The 12,785-nt window shown below is 37.6% G+C and overlaps 1 long non-coding RNA gene across 1 annotated transcript; it reads left to right on the forward strand.

The window, feature by feature from the left end:
• Positions 1-2,002: 2,002 nt before the first annotated feature.
• On the forward strand, positions 2,003-12,242 carry LOC311244628. The gene is made up of 3 exons (XR_014620709.1): positions 2,003-2,834; positions 11,230-11,437; positions 11,835-12,242. It is a non-coding gene; the product is annotated as an uncharacterized lncRNA (long non-coding RNA).
• Positions 12,243-12,785: the final 543 nt, after the last annotated feature.

Genomic DNA, 12,785 nt, shown 5'->3' on the forward strand with positions numbered 1-12,785 from the left:
AGAGAAAAAGACAGCCAAGATTGTACTTTAAACTAAATTACTTTTATTTGCCTGTATTCTAATTACATGCAATGCTTTGGTCCAACATTAAAACGTCAAAGTAGAACTATTATGTACTTTCTCAGTCAGTGCTAAGTGCAGTCATCTTATGCAGCATCACTTTTCACATCAAAACAAAAGTAGAACTGTAATGTGGACTTTCTCATATTATTAACATTGACAAACATATTTACAATTAGCATTTTATAAAGTAGAACTGTAATGTGTACTTTCTCAGTCAGTGCTAAGCGCAGCATTACTTTTCACATCAAAACAAAAGTAGAACTGTAATGTGGACTTTCTCATATTATTAACATTGACAAACATATTTACAATTAGCATTTTATAAAGTAGAACTGTAATGTGTACTTTCTCAGTCAGTGCTAAGTGCAGCATTACTTTTCACATCAAAACAAAGGTAGAACTGTAATGTGGACTCTCAGGGTAAGGTCTATAAAAAAAAAAAAAAAAAAAAAATATTTTATTAATTTTTAATTTTCATGGAAAGATCTACTGGGACAGTCTCAAAGATCGACCAGTCGATCAAGATCGACGGGTTGGTGACCACTGCATTAGACCATACTTTACTATGAATATGTGAATGAAAAAGTTTAACGTTGCTACACAATGAACAATACATATAGGACTTTGAATGGGCCCTAATAATGGCAATGTAGCAATAGAATTTAAAAAGTTATAGCCATGCAAAGAAGGGGTACTTCTCCATAGACAAATAGAGCCGGCAACCTATGGTATATCATGAATTTAACCCAAGGCAACCAAAGTGTTGTAGTACCGAGTTGTACTATAATACAACTCAGTACATTTTGATTTGATTTGATTTGATTTGATGTTTATTTTCGTGTATTACATACAGGCGTATGCCCAGCCCATATGGGCTTACAAGACACATACACAATAAGTATATAATAGTATACTTGACAAATTACTTAAAAAATTATGACATATAGACCAAGATGGCCACAAAAAAAAAGAAAATACAATAAAACGTAATATAACACAAGCTGTAAGCAATGTACTGTATGTAAACAAAGAAACAAGAGGAATTCATATACAATACATACATATACACGACACAGACTGCCAAAACAAATCCGGATTTACAATTAGAATTTTCTCAAATAAAGCCCTCCTTAAATCGGTCTACAAAGGGCAATAATAAACAAAATGATATTCATCTTCCACCACTCCCAGATCACATAGAACACACAACCGCTCCTCCTCAGGTTTACCTTGGAATCTACCCACTTCCACAGCCAATGGCAGGGTGCCAGACCTCAACTGGGCACACAGAGACCTCTGTCTTCTCTTTAAGTTTAAAATTACATAAGGTTCAGTAAAATACTCATTTTTAATTACAACATATTTTCTAAGTTTAGGTTTTTTCCATATTTCCACCTTCCACTATTGTTGATAATTTTGTTTTTAATTATGTGAATCTTACACTGCAGATTGTTCATAAAAATCATACTTAAGTCAGCAAAAGAAGAAATCATGGACATCTGTCTTGACCAGGGATGACCGTGTGCTCTGTCCCAGTTAAATATCTTTTTTGTCACCCTGTCACTTGGCAGCTGCCAGGCGGTTCCAGCTGCCAAATGACCCCCCGCATTTCACTGTATGTTTGTATGCCGTGACAAATAAACCTCTTGACTTGACTTGACTTGACATAACCTAACCATTTCACCTTTTTGCTTGACCAAGCATGAGTCCCCAACCCATGTCCCCGTTTATACAGATACAGCTGTGAAAAGTCCTGGAACAGCTGTTTGCCTGCCGTTATGAAGTCGTTTTGGTGTGGTTAATGTTAACAATGACCAGCGGGGGCGCTCTTATACAGCTGGTGACAACGTGCTGGACGAGCTCCGCTCTCGGCAAAATGAGAGAGAGGCAGAGAGAGAGTGCCGTCATGAACTAGGAAGTAAATATTGCGTCTCTTCTGTCGGCAGTGGATTGCAATCGGTAAGCTCTTAATTTATATACATTACTATTGAAATGCATTTTTACTTAACTTTACAGCATTATTCAAACGTGATAGGAAGTTATGAGTCATCAGCCGTTTATATATGCAGTCCGTTTTGCCTACAGATTATACATGGCAAATGCCGCAGCCAGCCAGCTCACATACAGTAGAGTAACGTTACGTAACTTTCTCAGATAGCAATCTAACATTACGTTAGTGGAAATCAAACAACTCTAACCCAATACTAATAAGTTGTTTCACATTCTGTTAATCTGTTAGCAATTTTAGTATATAAACCAAACTTAGGTGTGAGGTTAAAATCTTTCTCCGTTTAAACAAACAGGACTCACAACAGAGCAGAAAACTGTCTTGAGTCTGATCTCTATTGTTAAACCTACATGTATGTAATCCAAGCCTGCTTGATTAATAACAAACACATCTTTCTATAATGTTGTGATAGAGCCTGCACAAGTATTATCTGTTCCAAGGTGATGGAGCCTACGGTAGTAAAGATGTAAAGAGTCTGCGGACAGTGTCTGGTTTTAATGTACTAATGGACTGATGGTCATTGTGTTTATGTTTGTGTACTTGTGCATGTGATTGTGTGTGTGTGTGTGTACTTATGTGCTCCAGCTCCTATCATATGTATTGTACTAATAATAGTGTTTACGTTCCATGTGTCCATATCTGGCTGCCAAGAGGTGCGAGGAGCTGAAGGAGAACACAGCTGCTGCGGGACCTGGAGCAGAAGAACGCCATGATCTCGGTCCTGGAGAGCAGCATCAAGGACATAAACTGTACATTGGAAGAGGTCTACAATTATACAGCATTGTTGGGGGGGGGGGGGGCTCTCTCGCATATAGTAATAATAGAGTATATACATTTGAGGGGGAATAAACTGTACATATACAGCACTGTTTGTGATACAAAAATAGTCGAGTACATTAACCTGGCACACAACATACTTGTTCACATGTCATTTTTCTTTCACTGTGGTTAATATTGTGATATATTCATGCTGTGATGTGAATGCCGTCCATGTTAGTTTACCTTCAATGGAGAAGTGCATTAAATAATTTTAATGCAAAAAAAGTGTCCTCTGTTCTTTCATTTCAGCATTGTCTATCGCAGAACACATTCCATTGTGGGCAGAGTGTATGCTTGGTTTCATTCCAGCCTTGCCTAAACACCAGCTGATGATTTCACTAATTGGCTCACCTCTTCAACTAACTCACCTGGTGCAATGTATAGTTAAAATGAAAACTTGGCCCACGATGGGTTGAGTTTGAGACCCCTGGTGTATCCCCTTTTTTTTTTTAAATGTACTTTTACTTTTTAGTACTTAAGTACATTTAAAAGTAGGACTTTTTGACTTTTACTCAAGTGTGTTTTTAGCCAGATACTTTTGACTTTTACTTGAGTCAGATTTTGAGATGGTACCCATACTTTCACTTAAGTATAATTTCTGGGTACTTTTTACACCCCTGATAAATGTCATGTATGTTGAGTGTCATAAATGTCACTATGAATTGAAAATGGGGGACCCTGATGTAAACAAGACAAACGTCTTTCTCTGGTCTGCATCCCCTTAACAATTGTGTGTATTGAGCCGTACTGTATTGTACCCATTCTGCAATCTGTTAAACAAAGTATTCATTCATTCAACCAAAACCACAAAAACAAAACAACTGGATGAATGAATGAAAACTTTATTTAACAGATTGCAGAATGGGTACAATACAGTACGGCTCAATACACACAATTGTTAAGGGGATGCAGACCAGAGAAAGACGTGTGTCTTGTTTACATCAGGGTCCCCCATTTTCAATTATAGTGACATGACATTTATGACACTCAACATACATGACATCATGACATTTATGGCATAGGGACATACATGACATACAGGTATACTATATAGTACTGTAGTGTTACAATTGTGACATATACGATATGCAAATATACAGTACTGTTACCCAGAGATCCTAACAGAAAATATATACATATGATGGGGAGGAGATTGTACATTAGGAGGGGGGGGGGTTTGGACATTTACGGTGCCCAGTTTCTAATTGCAGCCTCCCGTAGGTGCTCTTTAAGAGCGGTTTTGAATGTGGGCAGGGGTAAAGTGGGTTTTAGGAGTGAGGTTAAGCAGTAGTCTGACCAGTTTGTTTTGTGATGTTTGTAATCTTGTTTTACCAGAGAGGAGATCCGGCACAAGAATCTTGTTTGTTACAATAATAATATGTCAAATGTATACTCTCTTTTCTGGACTCTTTTCGTATCACAAACAGTACTGTATTTGCAAATCTGATATGTCATAAATGTATAGATGTAGCAGTACTGTCTATCTGTATGTCATGCATGTCATTATGTTATGATGAATTGTAAATGGGGGACCCTGATGTAAACAAGACAAAACGTCTTTCTCAGGTCTGCATCCCCTTAACAATTGTATGTATTGAGCCGTACTGTATTGTACCCATTCTGCAATCTGTTAAATAAAGTTTTCATTCATTCATGCTTGAGGAAGACCGGTAAGGTCGAAACGTTTATTTATATATTGTAAGAGTATATTTATGAGACAGTATATTTATTTTGTACAAGAATGTGAAACTTCCTATCACGTTTGAATAATGCTGTAAAGTAGCGATCAGGCTTGCAGTAATGTCAGGAAGAATGAGGAGAGGTTGTATTCGTATATGATGGTTTAATTCCAGCTCAATATGGGTTTTACAGGTTAATACTCTCTCGTAACACACAACACAGACCTGCTAATTATATATACGCTCGCTTCACGACAAACTAACGTCCGGTCCCGGCCGGCGGTCCGTCCTCCTATATCTCCCGGGGGGAAACACCTCCAGCTAAACAGAGCGACACATAGCGCGTTGCATGACGGTTAGAATGTTGACAGCGCCACTATATGGCCAAAATAATACATGGTTTTGAATTGATTGGTTGAAAACTTTATTAACAGATTGCAGAATGGGTACAGTACAACTCAATACATACAATTGTTAAGGGAATGCAGACCAGAGAAAGACTTGTCTGATTCAGATACAAAACTCATTCAAACAGTATGGTAGCCTTTTCCTTGGATCCTCTGATCGTGGGTTCCGCAAACGTTCATTCACTCGATCACGAACTTTCTCCCAGGAGACTACACTATAGCGTTCTTTAACTTTAGCAATCAACATCTCTCTGAGGTTCTTAGGTAAAGCATGTTTCCCCCGTTTGCCATTCCAATTGACTTTGTGAGCCCACTTTTGGTAGGTTGCAAAGTCCACTAGCAGCATGAACATTCGCCCTGCGTAGTCGTCAGGCCGTGGTTTGCCTCGTGCGTCATGAGCATGATCGAACGCCTTTTGCTCGTCGTCTGCTGAAATACTTTCCAGTTGTATGTTGGGCAGGGCTGGACGCTGTCGCTGTGCTTTTTTCTGTGGTTTTGCCACTGGAACTGCAGGTACTGGCAGAGGCGTTCTAAAGGGTGTCATTTGAGGAGAAAGCGGTTGCGGCGAAAAACATGCATCATCTTCATCATCATCATTATCATCATCATCATTCTGGGGCGTTTGGGACAGAGAGGGTGATAGAGCCAACCATGGTGGTACATTCTCATCGCCCACTTGGGATGGGTATGGACTGGACAGAGAGGGTGATAGAGGCCGCCATGGTACATTCTCATCTCTCGTTGGTGTGTAAAACAGAAGCTGCCTATTGAATGGCTGAGCCGCAGGTTGTGGAGAGGAGGGTGTAACGCCAGAGGGTTTAAGCAGCCTGGCCAGCTGGTCGTCCATGCGTTTCACAATCGCCTCCAGCCTGGCCAGCTCTGTCTTGTGTCGATTCTTACTCGCCTCCAGGCGGTCGTCCAGGCGTTTCACAATCGCCTCCAGCCTGGCCACCTCTGCCTCCTGACGATCCCCCAAGATCTGAGTCTTCTCCCCCAAGCATTTCTCAGTCTCCTCCACTTGTTTCACCAGCCTGGTAACATGCTTGTTTACGTTTTGCTCAATAACAATACCAACCGTTGACTGTACAATCGTATTGCAAATGTTAGTAATGGTTGATGTTGGTGTTTCCTCAGCTGGGAGTGGCAGGATGTCCATAACAATAACAGCGGCCTGCAATAAGGGAGGGAAAGTTAAGATAAGATTTGTGTCACAATAATAATAATAATAATAATAGATTTCATTTGTAATGCGCTTTACAGTTGCAGGGCAACTCTCAGAGCGCTACAGTTAAGGGACTTAAAAGCTAGCGAGAATAAAGGAAAGAAAGAATATAAAAATAGGCAAGACTAAAACATAAAATAGCAGAGAAACATAGAATAATAAAACTGATAAAATAAATTGGTAAAAGAACATAAAATGTGTGGAGCATTTTGTGATGTGATGTGGAAAACAGTACGGCTCAATACATACAATTGTTAAGGGGATGCAGACCAGAGAAAGACTTTCGTCTTGTTTACATCAGGGTCCCCCATTTTCAATTTCAAACAAGGGGGGACACTGTACATTTGAATACTGACATACATTTGACATAGAAACTGTACATTGGAGGAGGTTGGGTGGGGGTGTACATTTGAGGTGGGGGGGACCCATGTAAAAAGATTGTCTGAATAATGGAAAATGCAATAAATTTTTTTACTTACGGCTTTCTTTTTGACCATCCGGTGTTTTGCTTTGGGGGGGATCACGGGACCTGTTCTTTTGCTACTTTGAGGTGCCTTTACTTGAGTTATTCCTGGTCGATCAACACTCGGGATGGATGTCTAGAATAGAAAAATTATGCATAAATAAATAATTCAAATGAGAGAGAGGTATCTGTAAAGCATTCCCGGTAACTGGAGAAAGGTATTCCCGTAACTGGAAGCAAGTATATAGAGAGAGAGAGAGAGAGAGATACAATACAAACATACCTTCAATGGTTTAGTGCTGTAAAAGGTTGCCATTCTGTCCCTCTCACGACTGTCCGGTCCACAGATTTCACACATGACTTTTATACTGTATCAAAGGACACAATCGCTTTGGTGGGGGGGGGGGGGGGGGGGGGGGGGGGCGTGAACGAAACACCTCTAGTGATAAACCAATCAGGATACAGCAACGGGATTATACAATAATAAAACTATGTTCAATTTGTGTATTGTTTATTGAATGAATGAATGAAAACTTTATTAACAGATTGCAGAATGGGTACAGTACAGTACAGCTCAATACATACAATTGTTAAGGGGATGCAGTTAATTATTAATTAGGAATTAGTTATTATTAGTAGGGTGTTAGGTCAACCATTTTTGACCTGCGTTATTGACACTGTTATTGTCTTGTCTTTTAAAATGTTTTTTTGGTCATACGATTTGTGTCAAAATAAAGTATTCAATTCAATTCAATTCAATTCAATTCAATACCTGGGTAAATAAAGGTTAAATAAATGTAAAGATTTATTTTTATTTTTTATTTAATTTAATATCGGACATCCCAAATATATATGTATATTTATATATGTATATTATATATAGATTTATATAAATGGGCTTATCATAACTCAGTTCACATAGTTCACAATACTATGTTTCGCCTATTATATAAATCATTTTCATAATATGTATGGATTAAAATCACAATTTTCACAATATTTTCATCTAGTTTTCGATTGCCAAAAATCATAAATTTAGTTTTTTTCAGATTCAGTGATAGCTTATTTACATCAAACCATTTCTTTAGCTTTGTCATTTCATACACAATATCTTAGCTTTCGCTCAGAAGTTTATTCTTTTCCACAAAACAAGGCCGGTTTACGCGACAACAACAATGATGATGATGATGATGATGATGGTGATGATGATGTCCATGAAATGGGTTGCATTCCATACGCTATTGTTATGCTTATGCAGGTACACAAACACAAACGAACACTTAAAATAATCAGACTGAATGAATACGAGATGCAAATACACAACCCCCCCCCCAGGAAGTTACAAGGTGCACTATACTATAGAGTAGAGTCACCCTACTGTACCTACCCTGTTTATTTTTCGTCATTATTATATTCAGAGTTAATTATTAATTAGGAATTAGTTATTATTAGTAGGGTGTTAGGTCAACCATTTTTGACCTGCGTTATTGACACTGTTATTGTCTTGTCTTTTAAAATGTTTTTTTGGTCATACGATTTGTGTCAAAATAAAGTATTCAATTCAATTCAATTCAATTCAATTCAATTCAATACCTGGGTAAATAAAGGTTAAATAAATGTAAAGATTTATTTTTATTTTTTATTTAATTTAATATCGGACATCCCAAATATATATGTATATTTATATATGTATATTATATATAGATTTATATAAATGGGCTTATCATAACTCAGTTCACATAGTTCACAATACTATGTTTCGCCTATTATATAAATCATTTTCATAATATGTATGGATTAAAATCACAATTTTCACAATATTTTCATCTAGTTTTCGATTGCCAAAAATCATAAATTTAGTTTTTTTCAGATTCAGTGATAGCTTATTTACATCAAACCATTTCTTTAGCTTTGTCATTTCATACACAATATCTTAGCTTTCGCTCAGAAGTTTATTCTTTTCCACAAAACAAGGCCGGTTTACGCGACAACAACAATGATGATGATGATGATGATGATGGTGATGATGATGTCCATGAAATGGGTTGCATTCCATACGCTATTGTTATGCTTATGCAGGTACACAAACACAAACGAACACTTAAAATAATCAGACTGAATGAATACGAGATGCAAATACACAACCCCCCCCCCAGGAAGTTACAAGGTGCACTATACTATAGAGTAGAGTCACCCTACTGTACCTACCCTGTTTATTTTTCGTCATTATTATATTCAGAGTTAATTATTAATTAGGAATTAGTTATTATTAGTAGGGTGTTAGGTCAACCATTTTTGACCTGCGTTATTGACACTGTTATTGTCTTGTCTTTTAAAATGTTTTTTTGGTCATACGATTTGTGTCAAAATAAAGTATTCAATTCAATTCAATTCAATTCAATTCAATTCAATACCTGGGTAAATAAAGGTTAAATAAATGTAAAGATTTATTTTTATTTTTTATTTAATTTAATATCGGACATCCCAAATATATATGTATATTTATATATGTATATTATATATAGATTTATATAAATGGGCTTATCATAACTCAGTTCACATAGTTCACAATACTATGTTTCGCCTATTATATAAATCATTTTCATAATATGTATGGATTAAAATCACAATTTTCACAATATTTTCATCTAGTTTTCGATTGCCAAAAATCATAAATTTAGTTTTTTTCAGATTCAGTGATAGCTTATTTACATCAAACCATTTCTTTAGCTTTGTCATTTCATACACAATATCTTAGCTTTCAAAATCATAAATTTAGTTTTTTTCAGATTCAGTGATAGCTTATTTACATCAAACCATTTCTTTAGCTTTGTCATTTCATACACAATATCTTAGCTTTCGCTCAGAAGTTTATTCTTTTCCACAAAACAAGGCCGGTTTACGCGACAACAACAATGATGATGATGATGATGATGATGGTGATGATGATGTCCATGAAATGGGTTGCATTCCATACGCTATTGTTATGCTTATGCAGGTACACAAACACAAACGAACACTTAAAATAATCAGACTGAATGAATACGAGATGCAAATACACAACCCCCCCCCCCAGGAAGTTACAAGGTGCACTATACTATAGAGTAGAGTCACCCTACCTACCCTGTTTATTTTTCGTCATTATTATATTCAGAGTTAATTATTAATTAGGAATTAGTTATTATTAGTAGGGTGTTAGGTCAAGTGCTAGAGTGTGGACTGTAGGAAGAATTATACAAAATAACACAGAGGTACAAATATAAAACCCACTCTCTGTTCCAAATATATGACAATACATTTTACATTTCAACATTAAAATATACGTGTATGTGTCTTGTTTTAAAGTTCTGTATTATTTGATCAATGTCCGTTTTAATAATAAGTTATGAGATCATTAAAACAGTGACCGACCAGCAGAGCGTGCATCCGGCTGGATTTCACTTTTTAGTGCGGTTTGCAAAACCTGGTGTGGTCAAATGTCTTCCTAGAGCAAACTGCACCAATGGATAAACTACTGGATTGGAGTGCATCGTTCTTGCCAAGATCCATCTCGACATCCACAAGTGTGTTGAGAAAGCAGACAATGAATATTGACTGAAATACAAGGTAAGAATCACTTTATTTCAATGTTATGACAGGATTTTTTTCAGTGTGTGTGTGTGTGTGTATATTGACCGCGGAATTAGTTATTATTAGTAAGACACAACATTTCCGTAGTAATTGACCACCAGACTCTTTCTCTTAAGGCATTAACTGGGTTAATTAATATAAATGTTATATTGTAACTGTCTAGTTACACATTGGTTCCGAAACATGTAATCGCGACCTCCATGTTTTGGGGCTTCATCAGAAAACTGGGATTCCAATTCGGCTCCCATCCGTCGGGCAAGAACTGGCGGTTTTCAGCCACTGTGTGACCAGAATTGCGTTGTCTGAACTAAGCGAGGACCTCATGCGCATGCGCGGCGAAGAATGCGGAAGCGCCCTTGCACTCTTCCGCTGTCATTAAGCAACACGCGTCTGGAAGTATGGGAGGGGGCTATAGAGGGACCCGCCTCTATATAAAGTGTTGTATCACCGTGTTCAGTTGTCAGTGTGAAAATGACTAAAATCAACAAACAACATTCTCGAGATGTGCGTCAGTTACGATCCCAGGGCATATCTACGAGACGCATTAGGCAACATTTTGCATCGTTAGGAATCTGCGTTACTGCGGGCACTATTGAATGGCATTACAAACTGAAAATACAACGACGCCGTGCTCCACGTAAACTGTCTGAGTGAGTACAGAATGAATGAATGAATGAAAACTTTATTTAACAGATTAGCAGGTCTGTGTTGTGTTGTGCGTTACGAGAGAGTATTAACCTGCAAAACCCATATTGAGCTGGAATTAAGTTGAAATGCATTTTTACTTAACGTTACAGCATTATTCAAACGTGATAGGAAGTTTCACATTCTTGTACAAAATAAATATACTGTCTCATAAATATACTCTTACAATATATATATTTTAACCCCCCTCTCAGTTAATTAATTTCCACTTTCTTTCTCTTCCATTTCCATAGCAATGTCCTGGTCGCCATTGACAACCTGACGAAGGCCCGCAATTGCATGGTTGCACGGCAAATCCAGAAGTGCATCGAAGACGATTTGGGTATTCATCTCAGCCTGACTGCTATCCGTACAGCACGTAGGGGCCTCGGCTGGAAATATGGTCAAACTAAGTTCTGGCCAATGATCCGTGACAAAAATAAAGAATTAAGACTCGCACAGGTTTGTTTTCTTCTTCTATCTATCTATCTATCTATCTATCTATCTATCTATCTATCTATCTATCTATCTATCTATCTATCTATCTATCTATCTATCTATCTATCTATCTATCTATCTATCTTATCTATCTATCTATCTTATCTATCTATCTATCTATCTATCTATCTATCTATCTATCTATCTATGTTCTATCTATCTACCCCCCCCCCCCCCACTATCTATGTTCTATCTATCTACCCCCCCCCCACTCCTACCCAACCCCCCCCTACTGTACTGTACCCATTCTGCAATCTGTTAATAAAGTTTTCATTCATTCATTCATTCATATGAGCCGTACTACATGTATTGTACCCATTCTGCAATCTGTTAAATAAAGTTTTCATTCATTCATCTACAGGCGCACCAGTGGATCGATACATGTGAAACATGGCATGACGTCATATTTACAGATGAGAGCACTGTCGCACTCGAACACTTTGCAAGACAAAGCTTTACGAAAAAAGGCTTTCGTCAAGGTAAACCGGCCCCTAAGCATCCGTTAAAAGTGCATGTTTGGGGCGCGATTTCCAAGCTCGGTCCAGGCCCGCTTGTTATTTTCGATGGAATAATGGACCGTGTCTTTTTTGAAGAATCGATCATCAAAGCAGCCGCTGGTCCGTACATACGAGCTACTTTTGGGAAGAGCCATCGTTTCTTCCAGGATAACGACCCCAAACACAGCGCTGCCAGAGTTTGCATTGCAGCAGAGGGAATCAATTGGGTCAAAACCCCGGCTGAGTCGCCCGATTTGAACCCCATTGAAATTGTGTGGCACCTAATGAAAGATTATATTTGCAGAGAGGCGAAACCTTTCACGAAAGATGCTTTAGTAGCGGCCATAAGGTTTTACTGGCGCAATAAACTAACAGTGGATGTATGTAACAATCTCATCGCTGGCTTGGCAAAAGTGTTGCCCCTAGTCATAGCAAATAATGGAGGGCAAAGTGGTAAATAAGCCAGTTAACGTGTAACCTTGTAATTTGTGTGTGTGTGTTTTAATACAATTCTGAACTCTTGACTTGACTGACAACTTGTTACTTGATATTACTGTAAATCATTTGACATCTATTGCTGACTGTTCATACATTTGTTACAATAAAGATGCAAATAATTGTTATCTCTTGTCCAATCAGACAGTTTTGTATGTAACGTTGTGTTTAATAACAATAACAGTGACGTCACATACTGGATTTACTACATCGCCCTCTGTAGAACACAAATGAGCAAGGGCGCACATAATAATAATATATTTAACACCCCCACTCGAACTTAGCTTATTGTGGTACAAAACAAAAATATATATATATAT

This window comes from Notolepis coatsorum (assembly GCF_963971535.1).
Source record: "Notolepis coatsorum genome assembly, chromosome: 17".
NCBI lineage: Eukaryota > Metazoa > Chordata > Actinopteri > Aulopiformes > Paralepididae > Notolepis > Notolepis coatsorum.